The sequence below is a fragment of the Prionailurus bengalensis genome, chromosome B4 (genome assembly GCF_016509475.1).
Source record: "Prionailurus bengalensis isolate Pbe53 chromosome B4, Fcat_Pben_1.1_paternal_pri, whole genome shotgun sequence".
Lineage (NCBI taxonomy): Eukaryota > Metazoa > Chordata > Mammalia > Carnivora > Felidae > Prionailurus > Prionailurus bengalensis.
The window spans coordinates 56,536,165-56,561,450 of NC_057358.1; the positions used below are offsets into that span (position 1 = coordinate 56,536,165).

Below are 25,286 nucleotides of genomic sequence, written 5' to 3' on the forward strand. Positions count from 1 at the left end.
TAGGGGCAGGGCCCCTACCTTCCCTGGAACTGGGGTGGTCGGTAACCCAGCCTGCTCTGCCCCAGGCCCCTTCCCCTAAGAGCATCTTGGAGGAGGGGGATGTGGGCAGAACAGGAGGAGGCAATGAGGATGAACATTTGGCGCTGGTCACAGCAGCAATGACGGATGTCTAAGAATGGAAACATTGAACAAAACCAACACAACTATCCAGAGGTAGTTTGTGAACAGAGGAAAGATGGAACCAGAACCTTTGGGGGTGGGAAGGAGCAGAAGGGTGGGAGTGGGCAAGGCTAGCTCCTTGTTATTAGTGCCCTGTGTGAGGAAAGGGGAAACTGAGGCCTAGGGTAGAAGTGGATAGGGTTGGGCAGTGGCTCCAGCCCACCTTAGGTGGCTACCACAGGGAAGCTGGGCCTCCTGGATAAAGGGTGGCCTGGGGACCATGATTCTTAAAGTTTCTCCTAAATGCCTGGGCTTGGTTCATCAACATTGACACTTTTTGAGGCTACTGATCAGCTAACTCAAGACACACCATATTAGCCCTTGAAACTAATCTGTGTCATGTCTTTGGCTTTTTAGACCATTTGCCATTTGACAATGATGTACCATTTATGACAAAAACTACCTCCCTTAGCTCCTCTCCACCTAGTTCATACACTTTTACTATACAATTTAGTCATTGAATGTAGCCTCTAAGATTCCCAGAAAGGGATAATTCTCTTTCACCTGCTTCTGGGTGTTTTTCAGGATAAAAGTGGCTGGGGGTCAAATAGATTTATTGTAAAACTTCAGGATTCCATCTTGAACATTATTGGGGATGATGTGCCTTTCTTTTCTTTAACAGTAATCCCAGGCTAAACTAGGTGGCACATCGTCAGAGTGGAAGCCTGCCCAGAAGGCGGACTATAGGAATCAAGCTTAATTCTAGTTGTTTTATAAAAGTGCCCTTGATGTCTTGCACTTGACCCTTCTAGATGAAAAGACTGGGTACAAATAAAGCATGGCTGGGAACAAATGAAGTTACCACTCTGAAATGGGACACACTGATCAGCAAGGGAGGGAGAACAACAACCTGGACCTGGGGAAGGGACACTTTATACCCTGTGGAGTATGGGAGAGAGAGGGACATTGACTATCTTGGTGTCTTCCTCCAGAAGATTAACACCCTGGTGCAACTCTCCAGAACTGTTGCAAGTGCCTTAAAAAATGAACTGACTGCTGGGTCTGTCATGCCTTTCTGGGTAGCTTTGACCATGAATTTATCAACGATCCCTTTAACCTTACTTTGAAGTCTATCAGAAGCAGCAGGGGATGACCTGAACTCTTGTGCCTCCCATACAAAACACTTATCAACACCCCCATCTGCTCCCTACCCTCATTCTCAGTCATTTAAAGGGGTAGAATAACGCCACCTAGCTGTTGTCATAGACAAACAGGACATATTGGACTGGCTTCCCTCAAGCAGTTCCTCCAACAAGTACTGGGCCCAGTTATTCAAACTGAACTATAAATCATAAGACCCTGATAGCTAGACAAGAGGCCCCATAGGAGATACTGCCCACCAGTGTCACCAACTGATACGTCTCACTCAATCCCCATCATTTATAAATATTTTCCTTCTAGGAGTACCATGTGTACCTCAGGATTGTGCTTCTTTTTTAGAAGGCAGAGATTCATTTGCTTACCTCCTTAACACACAAAAATCTACCATACGCGCAGCACACATTTGGGACTACCCTATATTGTTTTCTTAGGATTGATGCAAACATCAAACTGATACAAACAGACTACTTACTGTGCCATAAGTAGTAAAGTCCTGGCCCAAAAGTTCTTGTGTCTTCTGCCAGCATCTGTATGAAGCTCAGAGACTAACTCCTCAACCACAAGCAGGATAAAACTTGGATCCTTCAAAGTTACTGACAAGCTACCATCATGAGCTGGGTATATTACCACTCATTCTGTCTCAGAAGTTGAATATGTACAACAGTAGTCAAATGAAAATAGTATCTATGGAAAAGTAATAAGCTGATGCAGGAGGTAAAAGTTAGTTACATGAGCCAATTACACCCTCAGCTTTTCTAGTGCTACCTTGCTTCTTCTTTTTTAATTAGTATGGCTTTCTGGAGAGTTTCCTATGATCAGTTGGCTGGGTGTAAAGAAAACTCAAGCCTAGTTTATTAGCTTTTCTTAATATGTTAACACAAGTTGAAGTGGACTGCTGTGGTATACAGCCCCATTCAGCATGACCCTGAAGTCTTCCCAGTGGGGAAGACTTCTTCACTTTGAAAAGAAGGAAGGATAATCCAAGGTCAGGTTCTACAGTGATTCCTGGTTAATGACTAATAGTCTGGCTGAGTTTTTAGTCCATATGTGGAAGATATTCTAAAAATAGAACCAGAGCATGACAGACATCCTATCTCGTATTATTGCTCAACAAAAGACCTGTATTGTGGAAGAGAACCTTAACAATCAGGCAGACAGATAATCTACTCTGTAAAGGTACTACTTTTGTGGAAGTACTTTTCCAGTTAGCGCAGGGTTTAATCAATGGGTTAATGAACAAGGGAACCATGGTGAGAGGGATAGAGATATTATTGAACAAACAACCTGCACCCCTTTAACTGTTTTAGTTTTCTCAGGCTGCTATAGAAAAATATCAGACTTAAACAACATTTATTTCTCACAGTTCTGGAAGCTGGAAGTCTGAGGTCAGGGTTCCAGTATTCCTGGTTTGTAGACAAACTTCTTCTCACTGTATCTTCACATTGCTGAGTTTTCTGATCTCTTCATTCCCCTTATATGAGCCCAGTCCCAGTCCAGGAGTTCCAAACCCATGACCTCAATCAAATCAAATTATCTTTTAAAGGTCCCACCTCCAAACACCACTACATTGTGGATTAAAGCCTCGGTATATGAACTTGAGGGCCACAAACATTCAGCTCATAGCATTAACCAGGACTAACCTGGCCACTGCCAATACTGATTGCCTATTTTCCCCAATAGCAGGGACCAATATGAATTCATTATGGGACTGTATTTGCAAAGACCAGTTAGCTGCCAGATGACAGGTTAATGATGTTGAATTTCTTCCATCATAGAAGATGAAGTGACATATGCTCATTGGATTAGATACTTATTTGAGACTTTGGTTGTACTCTCCTTTCTTGTCATATATGTTGATAATATTGTCAGTGGACTTCTTGCTTTCTCCATTATCATGGTAAACAACATAATATGGCTTCAAATCAAATAAGACCTGATAATCATCAGGTTGAGTCATTTTACCATAGATGCCATCTCCAAGATATTCCTGGCCTTATAGAATATCCAGGATGACATGTTTCTCAAAAAATTATGTTATCTCCATGTAATTTCCCATAATTCTTTCCCTATACATCTTAATTTTATTGCATTCAAGAATCTGCCCTTTGTAGGTCAGTCATTATTTTTACAGTTAATTTGTGATGAAAATAGCTATTCAACAGTTAACAATGGTCTACATATTTTATAGAAGATGCCAATAGCCTTAAATTCTCAGTAACTTTCAAAATCTCATCTCATTTTGTCTGCCTTATTTTAATTTTATCTAAGTGCCTTTCCAAACTTGCTCTTTTGTCATGCCATAATAAATTAAAAAGTAATTTCTCCAAATAATTTTATCTCAGTATGTTTAGTTAATTCAACAAGTATTTTTTGAGCTCTCACAATTTATACGGTGCTGCCTTAGGACTAAAAAAAAAAAAAAAAAAAAAAAATAGAAAGATGCATGAGACAAAGTCCAGTCCTTAGAGCTTTAGCAATTACAGAAAGTTTCATCATTCATTCAGTAAAGGGTTTCCTAATACCTCTAAAATGTTTGAGTCTGAAGGAAATGATAAAAGATCCATAGGTGGAATAACATTCTTTAGGGTAGCAAAATGACAATATCAGCCTATAGATACTCCAGTGTCTCCACCACTGAACCACCCACACACAGTTAAATATAAATCTGAAACTCTAGAGTCATATTTAGTTTAATTTGGGGTTCTTTATGTTTCTTACTGACAGCCTTATGAACTGTTCAGTTTCCACTCTGAAAAGTTTGAATGCTGGTGTCTCCAAAGACTTGAAATTTTTAACTTTGTATTTCTATTTTGTTTAGTAAGGACTTTGCATAAACCATCATTTCAACTCTCTGCTCAAGAAAAGTAAGTTCCGTTATAACATTTCGCCTAATTTTGGAAGACATTTTAAAAAACTAATCTCCAACAAGCAAGGAAATTATCATCTACTGCAGTATTAGCTAGAATGAAGTTCAAAATAGTAAAACTTATTTCATAAACTGGCATTTTCTTTATAATTTTTCCCAATGATTTTCTTTCTTTTTTCTAAATGATTTATGTTAGAATTTCTAAAATTCTTCGCAAAAGTGATATAACTGCTACACAGCTAGGTTATAATAACTGCACAGCAAGGATTTCCAAGGATCTTGCCCTTTGTTCCATATCTTTTTTTACTCACTGAGAGAAAGTTATTGTATAATAATTACACACCTTGTTATACCTTATTACTTTAGAATTGTACACTCTTCTCTGTTACCTTATTAGAAAAGAGAATGGGATGTAACTCTGGAGTAAAAGCAAGTATTGACAGGAATGAGCCATTAATAATTCCTGGCTCCAAACAGAAGCACTGATTATGATTAACATAATTATGTTAAGCTAATGAGAAAGAAAAATATAAGTAATATATTCAAGTCCCTGTAGATTTCTTTCTTCTTCTTCACTGAGATATAGAGACTTTTAATAGAAAAGAGACGAGAAGTGTAAAGGAGAAAGAAGGAGAGACAGACAAACACAGAGGGAGAGAAGAAAGAAAAGGAGAGAGAGATGAGTTAGGGGAAGGACTTCATTTCTCATTTTGTATATAACTCACTTACTATCAAAATTCTGGTTTTTCCCCAAGCAGAAGATCATAAAAATAATGTATACCATCCATGATCATCCTGTGCATACCTCAAACTTCAGTGTTTCTCTCTTCCACATTTCAGTGAACTAAAGAAGTGGTTAAAAGATGTCATCTCAACCTCCATTACAGTAGTTCAGGAATTATTCAGCATTATGTGAATTTCAGGTGAATCCTACCATGCAACTTCTGGTGGTCAATAAACAGGACAAAACATGGTCATATACTTATTCAAATATTTACTGAATGCCCATTATGGGCCAGGAACTGGTCCAGCACAACACATTTATTGGTGAGAGGGATAGATATAAATCCATGCAATCATGAAGCATATAATCTGGGAAGAGATAGATGTGGCCAAGAAATTAAGGTGAAAAATGTCATGCAGAAATACAGGATGGGAGCAAGTAGTAGGGACCTAAAGTACTCTGGAGTGGGACAAACTGATCAGAGAAAGTGAAGAAAGTCATCCTGGTAGAAGAAAACTTTAAGCTAATTACTAGAGCCTTATAGAATTTAGTGAAAATGTTTGGGGATGGGAGAGGGGGGTTGATAGATAAGGAACAACAACTCCAGCAGAGAAAAATGTGCAAAGACCTGGGGGGTGGCGAAGAGTATACTGCAGTACATGAACTAATAGACTGCAGTACATGAACTAATACTGCAGTACATGAACTAATATGACTGGAGCATTGAGAACAAGGGGGATTTGCCTTAAAGAAGTTCCTTAAATCCCTGTCCTAAGCCCTCTCATCTTCTTATTTTCTATTGTTTCTATAGCTTTGAGGGACCATGGCTTTTATTATGACCTACAAGAAAATGCTTTACAATTTTATTTCTGTAGATCAGACATCTCTAAACTCTGGTTTGCTAACTACTACAGTCTACTCAAGGTCCTCACTTGATTGCGTCAAAGATACCACAAATGCCATATATACAAAATCAGACTCATCATCCTCCCTTGAAAATCATCCTCTTCTAATATTCGCTGTCTTTCCATTATCTTGTCCTATAAACCAGAAAATTATGAGTCATTTGGACAATTATCTCCATCTTCCTTCTCTACTATATTCAATCTATAATCAAACATGTTAATTTTACTTCTTACCTATCTCTTGATTTATTTCCATTTGTCTCCACCTCCCTCATCCCCACCTTAGTTTTCAGCAATCATCAGCTCACGTCTGAACTACTAAAAACCCCTCCCTGGTTTTCTTTCATCCATTTTTCTAGCAATGCCTTATTTTATTGAAACATTAAAATTATTCACTGCATTGTAGATTTCCTGCTTCTGCTTACCACCCTTACAAAAAAAAATAAAACATTGGACAATATGCATATTCACATGTTTTCTTGAGCTACTTATAGGGCAAATGTCATTGGACAAGCAACTAACCTGAAATTCAAGGAAGACAGGTGCCTGCGAAGAGAGATGTGATGTTAACACTGTTACTTGAGGCAGATGCCACAGAACAGTGTTAGTAATGATTGAGCTAAAATTTTTTAAGAAATCAGTAAAAGCTGAGTGTGGGCTAATGAAAGAATAGAACTTCTAGGGGCATGAGAAGAGTCCAGAGGAAGCATCACCTGCAGTATTGTGGGGAGAGACAAACAACAGGCACTAAGAGAAAGACATGAACATCACCACCCCAATTTTATTTCCCATATTTTTTATTGAACAAAGGTCTTAAAACTGCTGTGACAAGGGCAACAAAAAATAACCCCTATAGGGCACTGTTAAAAATTCATTCCAAAAGTGAGTTGTGTTTTTATTATTGGGAATGTGAGAGACCAGATATGTGATTATAACGGGCTTCTAGTTAAAATGAACTATCCCTGAATTGTGGATGGAATGCTCTAAAAATAAAGCTGACTATTCATAATCTTAAAAAAAAAACAAATACATTGCAGCTGGGGGAGGGCCATAGGAAAAGGCCCTTTACTTTTGCAGAGAGAGGGGTGTCAGGGATACATGCTATACAAAGAAGTAAAGCTGAAAAGAAAGAGCTGGAACACCAAGAAGGCCACATAACCCAAGTCCAGGGTCAGAGTGCTTCCTAAAACTGAAGCTTAATCAGGAAAATAGAGAACAACTTCATACTCCCCCATATTCCCAGGCTAATAGGCATAGAGTAACAAGTAACAATAGTGTACTGTTGTAAGAGAGACAAGAACATCAAGAGAGATTGTCTCTGAGTGATAGAACAGAAGAGAGACTTACAACTAAGATTGGAATGGATAGTGAGAAAATTTCTCTGGTAAACCAGCTTCTGTCCTAAACACAAAGTATTGATAGAGGAATGTGAAGTTAGTGGGACACATAATAACCAAATATGATGTTTAGATTTCAACAAAAAAACTGTGAGGTGTACAAAAAATCAAGGAGAAACAACACAATGGCAAAAGACAAAGAAATCTCTTTGATTTGAGCTAGATTCAGACACAATAGATATCAAGACAGGGACTTTAAAATAACTCTAGTTAATATTTTAAATGCTTTCATGGAAAAGGTGGAAAACAAATTAAATGAGATGCCATTTCAGGTTAGAGATAGAAACAATTAAAAAATCAAATTAAAATGTTGTAAAAGAAAATACAACAGAGGTGAAAATTTCCTTTAATGAGCCCAGAAGTAGATTCAACAGAAAGAAAAAGAGAAAAAGGTAGCAGAATTACATCCTTTGATGCAATGCATTTGAGAATTTCTTCTACTATTACTAATAAAGAAGTTATTGCAACATTTAAGGAAGGAGCTGATAATCACTTGCACTCGGTAAGGGTGGTGGTGGAGATTTGAGTCTCCCTTTAAATCCACTGAGGGCATGGATAATGAAGCCATTTAATGAGATAAGAAATATTGAAGGAGGAGGAGGAGGCAGGACCTCCAGAATGCAGCAAAAAAACCACTTCAGAGCCTCTTGCCAGAAAGACAACAATTTAAATGGAGAAATTTTTTTTCAAAAAAAAATCATTAAGAGCCTCTGGAAATTGTCATAAAGGCATACAATAAATAGAGAAACAATCATCTAAAACAATCTACTAATGGAGTGCCTGGTGGCTCAGTCAGTTAAGTGTCCGACTCTTGATTTCTGCTCAGGTCATAATCTCACTCTTTGTGAGTGCCAGGCCCTCTCTCTCTATATATCTCTCTTTGCCTCTCCCCCACCTCAAAATTAATAAATAAACTTTAAAACACACACACACAATCTACTAGCTCTTAGTGAGAAAATCAAGAGTCTGTGACTTTTGAGTCTGTGGCTTTTGACACTCCCTTTGGAAGTCTCCCCAGTTCTATACTAGGGAAGTGCTACTCTAGGCATTCTAGTCCAGGCAGGTGCAGCCAAGAAGATGGGACTCCTGGTCCTGCCTTCCCCAAGTATGGAGCTACAGTTTTACCCTAGGAGGGTCAGGCCAACAGCAATTTTCATCCCCTACTCGCACCCCCAGCCTTGTGTGGCAGAAAGTCTTTTCTAGGAAAGTTTTGTAGAGGATTGGATCTCCCTTTCCCCATTCGGTCCCCACTCTAGATGAAAGCACTTCTCTGGGTGTGGCAGGCTGAAAATACTAGGCCACATTTGCTTCTACCTCAGCTTGTTCCAGTTCAATGCCAGGAGGGACAAGCCAAGAAAGCCAAGGGCAAGCTACCACTGTAGGTCCCATTCAGAGAGCAGAAGTATCACTCCAGAAAAAGCATTCCTCCTTGTAGCTCTGATGCAGTGCTAGAAGGATTATGCCCAGTGGGAAAGGCAGGTTGTAAGACCAGTATTCTAAATCTCCACCTAAGGTAACCAACTTTATTTAGAATCCAGCAACATGTAAAAATAATTATATACTATGAGATTTATTCTGGAGTACAAGATTGGTACAACATACAAAAATCAAGGTAACATACTATAGCAATATAATAATGTATAATACCACCTAATCATCTCAATGGATGCAGGAAAAGCATTTGACAATACTCAATACACTTTCACAATTAAAACAGTCAAGTTTTTATTTTAATTCTTGTGTGATGAACATGCAGTGTTATATTAGTTTCATGTGTACCATATAGCGATTTCACAATTCCATACATCACCAGTGCTCATCAGGACAAGTGCACTCCTTACTCCCCATCACCTATTTCACCCCTCCCTCCACCCACCTCCTCTATGGTAACAATCATAGTTCTCTATGGTTAAAAGACTGTTTCTTAAGTATAAATTTTAAAAAAAGAAATGTAGGGCCTGTGCATTTTAAATTATAAAACATTGGGGCACCCGGGTGGCTCAGTCATTTAAGTGTCTGACTCTTGATTTTGGCTCAGGTCATGATCTCATCCTTCGTGAAATCAAACCCTGTGTGGGGCTCTGCAATGACAGTGAGGAACCTGCTTACGATTCTCTCTCTCTCTCCCTCCCTCTCTCCCTCCCTCTCTTTCTCTCTCTCTGTCTCTCTGCCTCTCCCTCTGGCCCTCCCCTGCTCATGTATTCGCTGTCTCACAAAATAAATAAATAAACATTAAAAAAATGAACTACAAAACATTATGTAAAGAAAGTAAAGAAAATCTAAACAAATGGAAAAATATCCTCAAATCTATCTACAGATTCAATGCCTATCAAAATCCCAGCTAACTTTTTTTGCAGAAATAGATGGTATGATTCTAAAATTCTTATGGCAATTCCATAATTGCCAAAGCAATCTTTAAAAGGAAGCACCTTAAAGAAGCACTTTAAAGCCAGGAGCACCTGGGTGGCTCAGTTAGGTAAGCGTCAGCTGTTGGTTTTGGCTCAGGTTATGATCTCATGGTTGGTGAGATCAAGCCCTATGTCAGTCTCTGCGCTGACAACATGGAGACTACTTGGGATTCTCTCTCCCTCTCCCTCTACCCCTTCCCTGCTTACTCACTCTCTCTCTTTCAAAAAAATAAATAAATAAACATTAAGACAATTTTAAAAATAAAAAGAAGCACAAAGTTAAAGGACTCACACTTCCCGAATTCAGAACTTACTACAAATCTATAGTAATCAAAACAGTATGGTAGTGGCATGAGGACATATTAACCAATGGGATAGAATAGAGATCCCCAAAATAAACCTTTGCATATATAGCCAGTTGCTTTTTAACAAGGGTACTAAATTAGGTATTTAATGACTAAAGGAAAGTCTTTTCAACAAATGGTGCAGGGAAAACTGGATATCCACATGCCAAAGAATGAGTTTCAACTTCTACCTTATACCATATACCCTAGTGAAACCAAAATGGACCACAGGTGTAAGCATAAGTGCTAAAACTTGGGGCGCCTGGGTGGCTCAGTCAGTTGAGCATCTGCAGGTGGCATGGAGCCTGCCAGGGATTCTCTCTCTCCCTCTATGCCACTCCTCCCTCAAAATAAATAAATAAACTTGGATTTTAAAAAAGCTAAAAGTTACATATAAGAATATAAGAAAGTAGAGGAATAATATTTGTGACCTTGGGTTAGGCAATGATCCCTCAGGTATGACACCAAAATCACAAGTGACAAAAAAAAAAAAAAAAAGAAAAGAAAAGAAAAGAAAAGAAAAGAAAAGAAAAATGTTGGACTACTTCAAAATTAAACCCTTCTGTTGTCAACTATACCATCAAAAAAAAAAAGAAAACAATCCACAAAATAGAAAATATTTGCAAATTATATGTCTGATAAGAGGCTTATATAGAGTATATAAAGAACACATAATTCCACAATAAAAAGGCAAATAACCCAATTACAAATTTATTAAACATGTTTCTAGCTTCTCTAAAGTTGATACTTTAATATCTTTCCTAAATGCATATGCTGGGCATGCCTTATTCTAAATAACTTGATAATGTGTGCCTGAGTCACTTGCCTCTCTTCATCACCACCCTCCCACCCCACCCCCACCCTCACTCCCCAACCCTGTCCCCAGAGGGCTTTTTCTCTCAGGAATGCACTTTCAAATACATGCCAATCAATCTAGAGTCCACACCTTCAACTACTTCCTTTATCATATTCTCAGACTCTGAACCATTATCCCCCTACCCTAATCACCCTAGCCCTAGACAACTAGAGACAGCCCCTATGCCCCAGAGCCTGCTGAAATTATTCAAACTAGCCAATCCTAAACTTGCTTGCCCTACCTCATCTGTTCCTTCTGGTGGAAACTGCAATAAATGGTTTTCTCTATTTCATGACTAACCTTGGTGTTTCCCCATGTGGCCCCTCCCAGCCTTTTCTTGGAGACTGTAAGTAATAAACTGTTTTTTCTTTCTTTCTTTCTTTCTTTCTTTCTTTCTTTCTTTCTTTCTTTCTTTCTTTCTTTCTTTCTTTCTTTCTTTCTTTCTTCTTTCTTTCTTTCTTTCTTTCTTTCTTTCTTTCTTTCTTTCTTTCTTTCTTTATGACAATTATCTCCTGATCTGAGAGCCTTACTATTCCTCAAAATTCTATTAATGAAATATATTTTAAGACAAATAATTTGAATTGATATATCTCCCAGAAGATATAAAAATGTTCAATAAACACATGAAAGGTTGTCCAACATTATCAGTCATTAGACAAATACAAATCAAAACCATAATGAGATACTATCTCATATCCACTAGGATGTTCATAACCAAAAGCACATAATAGCAAGTGTTCCTAGGATGTGAAGAAATTGGAATTCTTAAACATAGTTGGTGGGAATATAAAATGGTATGGCCACTATAGAAAACAATCTGACAATTCCTAAAAATTATCTATCTATCTATCTATCTATCTATCTATCAACTATAGAGATATACCCAAAAGAAATGAAAACATATATTCACATTACAATTTGTATGTGAATGTTAATAGAAGCATTATTCATAATATCCAAAAGATGGAAATAACTCAAATGTCTGTATCAATTGTTAAACAGGAAAACAGCATGATACAGCCATAAAAAGGAATAGTATTCAGCCATCTAAAGAAACAAAATGCTATAACATGGATGGGCCTTTAAAAACATTATCCTAAAGTGAAAGAAGCCAGTCACAAAAGACCATATATTATACGATCCACTTACATAAGATGTCCAGAATAAGCAAATCTATATAGAGACAAAATGGATTAATGGTTGCTTAGAGCTAAGGGGTAGGGTGGGAGGTGATTGCTTATGGGTATAGAGTTTTTGGAGGAGAAAGAGAAATGTAAAATTAGATTATGATAATGGTTGCACAACCCAGTTAACTTACTAAAAACAATGAGCTACACTCTTCAAGTGGATGAATTGTATAATATGTGAATTATATTTCAGTAAAGCTGTTAAAAATATTGAAGTAGAAGTTCCTTGAATATCCAAATGAAGATGCTAAGTTTGTAGCTGTAAATATTAATTTGATAGGCATTTGTACCACAAGAGAATAGATAAGAGCTATCAGAGAGTGGCAAGAACATGAAAACAAAGACTTGGTTAACTTTCTTCCCTTTGCTAAGTCATCAAAGTAATTTTTTTTTCAAACCTTGGATGTCTTACTCAATATTTCTGAGTATTTTTTATTGCATTTATCATAGTTGCAATTGTTACATGTTCATTGTTAATAGTTAACTTTTCTGTAGGCTTTGCTATTTCAGTTGGCTTTGAAAGTGTCTTAATGGTAGCCTAAAGCTGGGCAAGATGCTTGACCCATTTGCAGACAATATGCCTATCTGGGGAGGGGAAAGAGCAGAAGAGAGTAGAAGAGAAGGAGTAATAGCAATAGTAATAACTTAACAATTCTTCTAATATTCTTAGGGTTTTCTATGCTTTGATAATAACCCAATGAGTGAGATATTTGGCAAATGATGCTGGGATATAGAGAACATGGAATAAACCAAATTACCAGTAACTTCAGTGACCAAATTTCAAGCATAATCATTCTTCCTTTTTATTTATGACTGTTTACCAATGTGCAACTGTATCTAAAAAAGTAATTAAACACAAAGTAATTTGTTTTTTATGATAATGGGGAAGCTAGGATTTTGCATTTGTTTGTGGTATGCTGTTTCCTCAAGGACAGTTTTTAAGAGCAGTAGGTGCATCTGAAATGTCAGTTGAGTAACACGGCAGAAGGTCCTCATAGGAATGCTTCCCTCTAAGTAGAAATTCTGAAGACCTTATTAATAGAGTTTCAACCGTGCTTTAATTAACTTGCCTGAAGAGTACAAGTATTATTCAAATGAAGTCTAGCAAAGTTGTTTGGTATGTGTTCGAAAGAGCAGCTAATAATCAAAAAGGGAACACCGACAAGACTGGGAGCTAAAACGTTAATGCTAACAGCATTGTTGTGGAGCAGATCACAATTTCAAAGAAATCTTCGTGCCTAGTTATTTAGGAATTTTTTCTCACATTTCAGCTTTCTGTCTTTCTTTCGTGTCCTCACCCAGCTCCCCTGGATAGTGGGCAGAGATTATGTGAAAGCACTCGAGGATATATTTAAATTTGAGATTCAGAAAGAGGTTAGACTATAATGGCAAATCAGAATTTTTAGAAAACTTAGACAGATGAGTTATAATTTTAAAATACATAATATGTTATAATTTTATATTAAAAAAGAAAAATACTTTTCTTGTAAGAGAAACTATATAGAATAAAGTTTAGCAATGCCTTACTGACTAGGGGCCACACTTAGGCGATATTAGGAGCTTTCACCAAGAAAATACCTTTAGATTAGAATACTGGGTGGTGTGTATATGGAATTCTCAGTTTTATCTAAAGGAACAAATGTCTTCAAAAGTTCAGAAACACTGATTTAAATAACTTGCCTCTTTGTGAATATTGTAAGCTTTAATTTTTGTTTTCTTTCAAGCATATTTATGCATAAGATATACATGTATACATAGACATATTTTTATCACAGTAATAATTTGAGAAAGGATTCTTAAAATTAATTTTAAACAACTCGTCTTTCTATTTTTCATAAGACATTTCCTATAGTATATGCTATCATTTTATGATCATTTATGAATATGTTTGACAAACATATGGGAAAGTATGTCTGGTTATTAGAAGATGTTTCCAGATCAGACCACGAATTAAAAAGAACCGGGGAGTACCTGTCCTATCAACTGCTTACATTTGGTTAGAGCAATGCTTTAAGTGACTGAACTAGGTGAGACTCTGATTAATGAAAGACTCTAGAGAAATATACCTATAACCTCAACTATGGCTAACAGCTTCCACTATCTAAAATTTCTCCTTATACTTAAGTGCAATCACTGTTGATAGACTGCATTTACAGCCTATTTCTATTTATTCTCTCCTCACAGAAGACAGAAATTTCTTAATTGGCCACGAGTTTTCAAATAATATCTGTATGGCACCTCACAGTTTATAAAACAAAAATTAGAATTTAGGAAGTACACACAAAAAATCCCATTAGAACATCATCGCCGTTCAGAAAATATATATGGGTTCAAATCTCAGTTCTTAAGTTATTGGATATATTAATATTACTCAATGTCTTAGTAATAAATGGGGGTAGTCAGATCTATCTTAGGGTTATTGCAAGGATTAAATGAGACAAAGCAAATAAGGTATATGGTACATCATAAGCACTCATAAATGATAGCTATTTTCAATAGGATGGATGAAATTGGCAAGAACTTCACTGGCTCTCTGCTCCCTTTCTTCTCATAGGTGAGAAACTGAAATCCATAAAGTTAGGTAATTTATTTCCAGACATCCAGAATCTAGTTCTCCTGAATCCCTCCTTCATCAGCCTCCAAGGGCTTCCCATTTCATACAGGCAAAATTCCAAATTCTTTATCAAGTCAGAAGTACCCTAAGTGAGCCCTTCCTACCTGTCCATATCCATTTCCTATCGTGCAGCCCGCCAGCCCCACAGTTCTGATTGCAGAATCACCCTAATGTCTTATGCGATTTTGAAATCGCACAGAACTCCCAGACCTCCTCCCTACCCCTGTGTTCTCTCCAGTCTTCTACCAACACTGCACTGCACCGGCTTGTTTTTATGTCTGCATCTCTCCACTAGAAAACAAGCTCCTGTGGAAAAGCAGCACAGTTGGTAGCACTTCTGTTTCTGCTTCTGTTTCCATCCTTGAGATGATTTCAAGGGAGAAATGCAGGACAGTTTGGAAGTGATCACTTTGGGCGTGAATATTCAACAACAGCTGGGAGTGGTCCAAAGAGGTCCTCTGAACAAATACATATCTTTAAACATCACGGGAGGTAGGGGGTCTGTGTCAGGTATTCAAATAAACATTTAAGTGGAGTCAGATGATAAATATTTGCTCTCTTAGGAATAAAATGATTCTATGTATATATTATGCTCAACTAGAGATTTCCTCTGCTATTTGTTTACTCCTCTTCATATTCATACTTATTCTAATTGTTATTACTTTACTTTCATCTTTAATAAACACACTGTGTGTGTTTTTAAACTTTTCTTGCATTTAAAATTGAACAAGTATACTTAATACTTAGCAACCTGCACAGTAGCCTGCTTGAAATTTGTTACCTGTTATACATACTTCAGACCCACACGGTAACTGATCTGCACAAGATTTGTTTATCATCAGGAAAGTCTCTTTTTTGTTCTTCAGATTTCTCTCTCTCTCTCTCTTTACACACACACACACACACACACATGCACACGCACACACACATGCACACACACACACACATGCACACACACACACACACACAAACAAGTCTTGGTTAGTATCTCTTCACTCTGTTGCAGAGCTTCTGAGCTGCTACAGAGTGAGTGACAGGAAAATAAAAAAACTAACAAAGACCAAAAGAAAGTATGACATGGAGATAGAAAAAAGGAAAAAGAACAACTTCAAGCAAAAATGAAATGAGTGAGTGGCAGGGCTGAAGTACAAGATGTTGGCATAGATCCAAAAAACTGTCCAAAGCACAAAGACCGAAATAATATAAATGTTTGGCTGTGAATTAAAGGAGGAAGGAAAAATCAAGGATATGTCAAATGTATATCAATAGCGCCGTCTCTACCCAAAAGACAGATGGACAAATGTCTATAACCTTTGCTCTGAGTTTATATATTTAAGTTTGTCTGTGTGTGTATGTGTGCACACAATTATGCTTAACTTTCTGACAATTTCTACTATCAGGAAAATAGTGAATTTAAGTATTCAAATGTTCTCAGAGATGTATTAAACTTCCTTTTCATGGGGCAATTGTTAGGCCCTAACTCAGGACCTACGTCAAGCAAGCTAATAATTTGGTGCCCTTTCAAAATAATCCTTGAACAATTTTCATTGAAATTGAGTTAGTGAAGATACAGAGACACCAATTTTCTACTTTTCACATATAAAGTTGCTTATTAATTTGCTTCCAGCGACGAAAGTAGAAAAGACAACATGTTTTCTAATTCTTGAGGTTTACAACCCACTTTCAATTTACTTTCCTGAACCAGGTGTGTTTGAGAAGTAGCTCAGTAGAGTGATTAAAATTTAGATAATAAGGAAAATCGCTTGTTCCCAGTACATAGCAGTATGCTATCAGTACTTTGTTTCTGAACCTTAGCAGCTGGTGACTGCCAAGTTCAGGTGAGTGTCTACTAGCTAGCTTCAGAGTTGGCTGGCAAGGAGCATTTTTTTTTTTTAATAAATTTCCATTCAGGGCATCACCACTTTGGTGGGAGCAGAACCAATATTCATTTTGCCAATAATATAAGGAATTGCTTGTGGAAACCTGAGTTTTTTGGCACCATATATTTGATTTATTCCACTGAAGTTTTAGCGCCCCTTACAGATTAGCACCCCTGGTGAGAACCAGCTGGCCCTTAATCCAGCTTGTCCCTCATTCAGAGTGTATTTGCTATTCAACATTGTGCTGGACTTCTTAGCACATGAGACAAGAAATAGGAGGTGTAAGGATTGGAAAGGGAAAAACAAAATTGTCAGTATTCTCAGATGCTATGATTAGCTAAACAAAAAAAAATTTCAAATGAATCTATAAGAACAATTCCAAAGTTTAGCAAGGTTTTAGAATTAATGGTATTCCTATAAACCAGAAACAAACAAAGATAAAAACTAATACTATAAGATGTTTCTATTCAAAAGCAGTAACACACTTAGGAATAAGTTTAGTAAAATATGTATAAGGTCTTTATGGAGAAATTTGAAAAATTTATTGAAAGACATTAAAGAAGATCCACACAAGTAAAGTGTATGTGTGATGATGTAAATAGTGAGTGTTTTAACAGTGCACATATCTCCAAATTCATCTGTAAGTGTAATACAACCCCAACTTTTTTAATGGAAATTTATAGATATCAAATTCTTATGGGATGGTAGAGGGTCAAGACAAACCAGTGATTTAAAAGAAAAAGAAGGACTTAGCATTCACTCTAAGAGTCATAAAAATATATTATGAAATTATGGTAATTAAAACTGTGTGGTATTGCAATAAAAACAGACAAAAAGATAAATGGACCAAGTTAAAGAGCTGTGAAAGAGCTGGAAGTATAAAAGGGAATAGACTCATGATAGGAAGGGCATTCCATATCAGTGGGAGAAAGGATGAGTTAATAATGGTGAAATTGTGTGGTTATTTGTCTCTCATTATGGAAGAATAAAATTACATTTCTCTCTCTTACAATTCTCAAAAATACATTCCAGATGGATGAATACTTAAATGTGAAGAGTGAAACTTTTAAAACATTTAGGAAAAAATGTACATACTTAGCATATGACCTCATGATAAAGAATAACTTTTTAAAAAGGCACAAAAACACAGTTCATAAAGTCCACTGATAAATTTGATGACATTACAATAAAAGTTTCTTTATGACCAAAAAAAAAAAAAACAGACTTAAAGAAGATACCTGCGGTGCATACAACCAACAATGATTTATGCTCAGAATAAATTAATAAATCAATGTCTGTAAATCATAAGGCAAAGGCAATCAGTTGAAAAGAAAACTCGGCAATAGATATGAACATTCAGTTCACAAGAGAAAAAATTCATGGGCCCTACAAGCATTTGGAAGGACCTACGGTGTTCATCAGGTGCAGTGGAGAATGTAGATTCCCTAACTCCACTTCCATCCTTCCCTTCCTATTTGGAAGTGAAGAAAGTAAAAATATATTTCTAGATTCTCTAGCACTGAGGATTCCAGATGGAAATTAGGCCCTGTCTATTTGGTATACTCAGGGAGTTTCACAAGGCAGAGAGAAGAGGAAGCCATTTTTTTCTGTCCCGTTCAGCTGTTTTTGCAGGCACACAGGGTGGAAATAAATGTGATGTTGCCTGCAACAGGCTTGTAGTAACCATTTTCTAGCTGGATGGGTTGTGAAAAGTATTTGCAGTAGATGCACCAGTAGAAGGGACTTTTTGGTTATGACTTTCTGGTCACTTATCGGCAGCTATGGAGTGAATGATTTCAACTCATAATTTCCATAAGTAGCTTCAGAATTGGTAGTCCCCCTTAAAGGGCAGGTCTGCTTTACTCTGGTTTTACTCTGGAGGACTGGCCTAAAGACTGCCCCCTTCCTTCTCTTCCAATAATTTTGTAAATTCATAATTTCTCTATTAAAACTCTTCCTTCTTGAGGTCCCTGGGTGGGTCAGTTGGTTAAGCATGCAACTCTTGGTTCTGACTCAGGTCATGGTCTCACAGTTTGTGAGATCAGGCCCTGCATTGGGCTCTGCACTGACAGGGCAGAGCCTGCTTGGGATTCTGTCCCTCCCCCTCTCTTTGCCTCTCCCTTGTTCATGCGCTCTCTCTCTCTCTCTCTCTCTCTCTCTCTCATTGTTATTCAAGGTGGGGCTTGATCCCATGAAACACAAGATTACAACCTGAGCTGAAATCAAGAGCCAGATGCCCAAATGACTGAGCCACGCAGGTACCCCTGATCACCATTAAATACATAAATTAATGGTTATAATCCCCACTGATATATTTGTTAGACTCCTTACCCCCAAACTATACCCCTCAGTTTACACTACTCCAGCCCTAGTGTAAACCCCTCAGTTTACACTACTCCACTACTTTTTGTCTCAATGTCACACTGTGGCCACTGCCACTGACCCTCATGGGATGGGTGCTCTGATGGACCACACTCCCTGCTGCTGGTGATGGCACCAGTCTGGCCTTGAGAGGGAACTCTGACTGATCTTTCAATTTTTCATAACTTAGACAAAAGGGAGAAAGTATACAAGACTTGCTGAAAGCTTGAAGAAATAAGCCATATAATACCCACTTTAAACTGTCTCTTCTCAGGACTCCCATGTTCAAAGCAAAATTTTGAGCCCTTGCATTACCACTGGTAGATCTTCCCCCAACAAGAGACACCTCCTACCCACCATCAGGATGTCCAGTTATCTCCACACAAAAAGTGCAGGAGGTACTCTCTTTTGGCCCCAGAAAACAATGTTCATCTCAGTTTTTGTTCCAGTATAATTATGGAAAATTTTCATTTATTTCAGGACAAATATATATATATCTCCATAATGAAATTTTCTACCATTTGATCTTTTCTGTGACTTTTTGCCTGGTTTTGTTTCAAAAAATTACTACCCTCAGAAAGTTAGTTGCATAATTTACCACAATTTTTCATATTGTGAAAAAAATTATACAAAATAAGGATGATCAGTTCCTTGATGGTTTAGTAGATTTCTCCTATAAAACTACCTGTGTCTGATATCATTTGCCAGAGGATATCTTTACTACCATTTTACTGTCTCCTACTGTAATTGGTCCATTCAAAACATTTTCTTCTTCTTCTTCTTCTTCTTCTTCTTCTTCTTCTTCTTCTTCTTCTTCTTCCTCCTCTTCCTCTTCTTCTTCTTCTACTTCTTCCCCTTCTTCTTCTTCTTCTTCTTCTTCTTCTCCTTTTCCTTCTCCTCCTTCTCCTTCTCCTTCTTCCCTTCCTCCTCCTCCACCTCCTCCTCCTCCTCTTCTGCCTCCTTCTTCTTCTCCTTCAAGTTTGTACCTCTTAATCTCCTTTATCTAATTCACCAATCCCCATGCCCACCTTCCCTCTGGAAACCATCAGTATGTTCTCTACATTTAAGAGTATGTTTATTGGTGGGCTTCTTTGTTTTGTGTCTTAGATTCCACATATGAGTGAAATCATATAGTATTTGACTTTCTGTTTGACTATTTCACTTAGCATAATATCCTCTAGTCCACCCATGTTGTCACAGATGGCAAGATCTCATTCTTTTTGGTGGCTTAGTAATATTCCATTTATAAATATATACACCTCTTCTTTATCCATTCATCTATTGATGGACACTTTGGTTGCTTCCACATCGTGGCTATTGTAAATAATGCTCCAATAAACATAAGGGTGGATATGTCTTTTCAAATTAGTATTTTTGTCTTTCTTTCTTTCTTTCTTTCTTTCTTTCTTTCTTTCTTTCTTTCTTTCTTTTTAGTGTTTTTGTTTTCTTTGGGTAAATGCCCAGGAGTGGAATTACTGTATCATATGGCAATTCTATTTTTTAATTTTTTTGAGGAACCTCAGTACTATTTTCCACAATGGCTGCACCAGCTTGCATTCCTCCCAACAGTGCATGAGGGTTCCTATTTCTCCACATTCTCCCAGACACTTTTTATTTCTTTTTTATTCTAACCATTCTGACAGGTGTCAGGTGATATCTCATTGTGCTTTTGATTTACATTTCTCTGATTAGTGATGTGTACCTTTTCATGTGTCTGTTGGCCATCTCTATTCTTCTTGTTGGATGTCTATTCAGGGCCTCTGCCCAGTTTTGAATTGGATTGTTTGTTTTTTTAGTGTTGAGTTGTAAAATTTTTTATATATATTTTGAATAAAACCTCTTATTGGATATATCATTTGCAAATATCTTCTCCTTTAGTAGGTTCCCTCTCTGTTTTGTTGATGGTTTCCTTTACTGTGTAGAAGCTTTTTATTTTAATGTAGTCCCAATAGTTTATTTCTGCTTTTGTCTTTCTTGCCTGAGGAGACATATTTAGAAAAATGTTGCTAAGGCTGATGTCAAAGAAATTAATACCTATGTTTTCTTCTAGCAGTTTTGTGATTTCACGTTTCATGTTTAGGTCCTTAATACATTTCGAGTTTATTTTTCTGTGTACGGTGTGAGAAAACGGCCCAGTTTCATTATTTTTCATGTAGCTGTGCAGTTTTCCCAGTGACAGTTATTAAAAAGACTATCTTTTCCCCCATTGCATATTCTTACCTCCTTTGTCATAGATTAATTGGCCATATGAGCATGGGTTTATTTCTGGGCTCTCTGTTCTACTGATCTAGGTGTCTATTTCTGTGCCAGTACTGTACAAACCATTTTTTTATTAATTTATATCTCCCTAATTATTTTCCATTTATCAGACTCCCCAAATTTTTTGAGTAAATTTATCTCCAATAGTTTCTTATGGATTTTAAATCTCTATTCTCTCTGTAGTTATTTTCTCTTTCCTATTCCTAATATTATTTTTACTTTCTGTTCTTGATTAATTTTCCAGGGGTTGGTGTACTCTGTTAGTCCTTTTAAAGAACGGTCTTTTGGGTTTGTTAGTTATCACCATTGGTTTTAGTATTTTGTTTCATTATTTCTGTTTTATATTTGCTTCCTTCCACTTTATTTGGATTTATTTTCCTTCTGACAGTGTCTTGATTTGAATACGACAAATTTATTTTTCACCTTTCTAATTTATTTAAAAGTTTGATATATGGTGTTTTTGTGGTCTTCAGTTGTAAACATTTATCATTTCAATTTAAGCTTTCTTTTTAATCAGAAGTTATTTATAGATGTGCTTTTTAGTTTCTAAACTGGTAGTCTTAGTGGTTCATTAATGTGTTTTCTTCAAAAACACATGAACATTTGACATAATCATAATCATAATTTGGTCATGTACTATCCCATAATACCAATGTTCCATAATTTATATAATCATCCTCCTGGCATTAGTCTTCAGCTTGTTTTAAGTTTTTTATTGTTAAAGTTAATGCTTTAATAATTTCAGATACAATGTTTGTTGTTGTTGTTGTCGCTGTTGTTGTTTTTCTGGATAAAATGGAGTTAGATATTGAAATGGGAGAGCCTGGAAATGTAGGTCCTCAGTAAGGAAAAGATTCAGGACAGTATGGGAAAGCAGGATTAAATTTAGTGAGGAATGCCTCCAGTACCACTAACGGGATATTTTTCTCTCTCAGACAAAAAGAAATAAGAGAATTGAGTATAGATGAGCACCATTAAATTTAGGAAGACAGTATGATGAGTGAAGCCATGAAGACAAATCAAGATGATCTTTTAAATACAACACAGCGAGTTCTACAAATTCATGGTATTCTTGCCTACCAAAATGGCATCCTGTTCTCTCTTGGATTTTGAACACAGGCTTGAGTGACCAGTAGCTGCTGTTTTCAAGGCATCAGCGTTTAGGGCTATTTTCCCCAAACATTTCATACTTCATCAAAGAGTCAGGGCACAGGGCATGGGTCTCACCACCTTTGGAGACCTCTTCAACTCTTACCGTTCCCCAGGACTGAGTGTGAATCCTCTCCTCCTTCTGAAGGCGTTTCCACTTTTTCCAAAACCGCCTCCTTGAGGGTGATTTTTCTTTTTTTTTGTAAGCTTAATTAGTTTGGATTTTTGTTTGTTTTTTGTTTTTGTTTTTCACATTCAAACCTTTACAACCAATGTAAGTTTCTTCTTCTGGACGAGAAGGTGCTTTATTTTTCCTTAAAAGTCTATAGCAGCCAAAAACCAAAATGCATGTAAGCTTTTGTTCACCCTTGATAACTTCCTGTGATGTACCTGTCAAGAAGCCTCTACCTTCCGGAGTGTCTTTGTGAAAATATAAAGGCAGTGTAAATCCTTGTTAAAGTCAAACTAGGAATATGTTAATGTCCTTTGCCTGAAAGGAATCTCTTACTTACCTCCCTCTGTTTTGTGTAACTTTGCCCAGCTCTGACCTGGAGCTTTGCCCAATGTCTACAGTCATATATGGCAGAGGCTATGGATTTTAAATAATGTTTCCCTTCATAAGGGGACTGGGAAAACAACACCATTCAAGCAGTTTGAATGTGCTGTTAGTGCAGGTAATATTAGCATTATCCTGGGAGGAAATTTGAAACTTGGTGGTCTCTTGAGTCATTCAAGTTAAAGTTTTAGCAGATTCAACATTAAAAGGGATTTGGGAACTATTAAGGGAGTACAGAAGTGCTCAAGTGTCCCTGTTTTTAGTGACTTTTTCTTTGCCTCCAGGACCATGTCTCCTCCCTGATTTCTATAAGGGAGATGTAAAAATAATTTTAAAAGTGAAGTATCTAAATGAAAAAGAAATAAACAAGGTAAAAAAATAAAGATGATTAAAATAAAATTGACACCAGAAAAGAAAATAAGTGTAACTTATTATAAAAGTAAAATAATAGAAGACGTAGTAAAAATTTTTAAAGCTTGAGGAACAAAACAAACTAAAATAGCAAAATTGTAAAAACATAATTTTATTCCAGAGAAAAATCTACTTTTTACTTTAGTATAAAATATTGGAAAATAGTTTAAAAGGATACACATTAACAATAATTTTTAATAGATAATAAAATTCATAATAAAACAAAAACAACCCACAAAAGCACAAACTACAAGATTGCAAACAAAAAATAGAGTAGCAAAGCACTTTATTTATTTATTTTTAATGCTTATTTATTTTTGAGAGAGAGATAGAGAGAAAGTGTAGGAGGGGCAGAGAGAGGAGACAGAGAATCTCAAGTAGACTTTGCGCCCTTCTCACAGAGCCCGATGTGGGGTTCGAAGTCACAAACCGCGAGACCATGACCTGAATGAACTGAAGTCAAGAGTCTGACCCTTAAGCAACTGAGCCACAGAGGCGCCCTGCAAAGCATTTTAAAAAGCAGAGGTTGGTTTTCAGCACACAAAGCCCCTTTAGGTACTTCCTCCTTTGTTCTCCATCTCCTGGGTCATAATGTCTTTCTTTGCTTGGTAATGTTTTAGTGTAGGGAAGACTATTGTATTCTTATGCTATCATTACACGTAACTTCTCTTCTTTCCAGGGATCTCGTTAGGCTCAGGTGCACAAGGGGATTTGTCACAGTGACTCTCTAGTTTGCACAGACGTTCCTGAAAAAACAAAAGTCTCTGCTCAAATTGAGCACCCCAGCCTGCTCCCTCTGCTTTATCTCTCCTGGCTCCCACCAACCTTCAGATTTTAGATGAAAGTAGAGGATGGAGCAGAAAAAGCAAGTCCTTACTAAGGTACCCCTTGGGAGACAACCACGTGTCATTGCCAAGAAGGATTTGCCACTGCAAATGAAGTGCTGACTCCTATGTCCCCATCTTTTTTTCCACACTTTTTCCTAGGAATGTAGTGAATTTTGAGGCATATATGTTTGCGAAAGAGTTCTGATAAATGGCTTACTGTTGAGGGGTAATCTCAAACCCTAAATACGGTGTCCTGGAGTTAACAGCAGCCCTGAAATATTCCTGCAGCTGCACACAGCCCAAACAGGCTTGGATGAGGGCTGCTGAGTTAGCTCGTGCCTATCAAGGCCCTCTCCTCTAAAAGTATGCAAGGAAACACGAAACTTAGATAAAAAATACAAATAAAGCCTCAGAACAAATTCTGCCAAGCTCCCTCTCCTCCCTAGCTCCTGTGTCCAGATACCTCCTACATAGAAACTCTGGAGCCATCAGATGCTCCAGTAAACCAGTGTCACCAGCCACGGATGGTAGCATTGGCATTGCCATGTCAGGGGATCTCAGCACAGTGTCCATGAAACTAGACAGGGCGGTAGCTTCACTGCTCTGAAGTAGCCTCCTTTCTCTTGGTAACAGGAATCAGCAACAGTGGGAGTGACAGTATTCATGTTTGCATATTGGTACTTAGTGGAGAAAATGAAGAGTAGCCACATGAATTTGTTCATGTGTATATGTGACACGAGTTCCCAGGACCCCAAGAAATAAATGAAGGAGGGTGCAGAGCAGGGCCTTGGAGACGTGTGGTATTTACAGAGTGGTAAGAAAGAGCAAGGGAAATACTCCCGTCTATCTCATTTTTACTCACAGTCAGCCATAGTATGGAAAAATGTACAAAGACATAAAGAAAATAACTTAAAGTGACAGTAGCCTGAAGTCTATAATTGAGATGAAGTTTGACATAAATTGCACATCCTATATTAATTTCTCAGCCCTCGATTCTCTAACTCTCCTCAAGATTTTATTCCTTAGGGAATCACCCTCTGCCATGATATAATATCTTTTCCCTTCCAGTTTGCAAAGAAAAAGGAATGTCATACTTACAGATTACTTGGAGAGGGTCCAAAAGATCGTAACAAAAATGATCAGGGCTGTTAAAATGAGCAATTAGAAAATGTTAAAGGAATCAGAGTGATGTGTCCTTGAGAAAAAAAAAGTAAGGATGCCT

The 25,286-nt window shown here is 37.2% G+C and overlaps 1 long non-coding RNA gene across 1 annotated transcript; it reads left to right on the forward strand.

The window, feature by feature from the left end:
• Positions 1 to 237: 237 nt before the first annotated feature.
• LOC122472203 lies at positions 238 to 6,132 on the forward strand. Its single transcript, XR_006294382.1, has 3 exons — positions 238 to 359; positions 5,037 to 5,041; positions 6,119 to 6,132. It is a non-coding gene; the product is annotated as an uncharacterized LOC122472203 (long non-coding RNA).
• Positions 6,133 to 25,286: the final 19,154 nt, after the last annotated feature.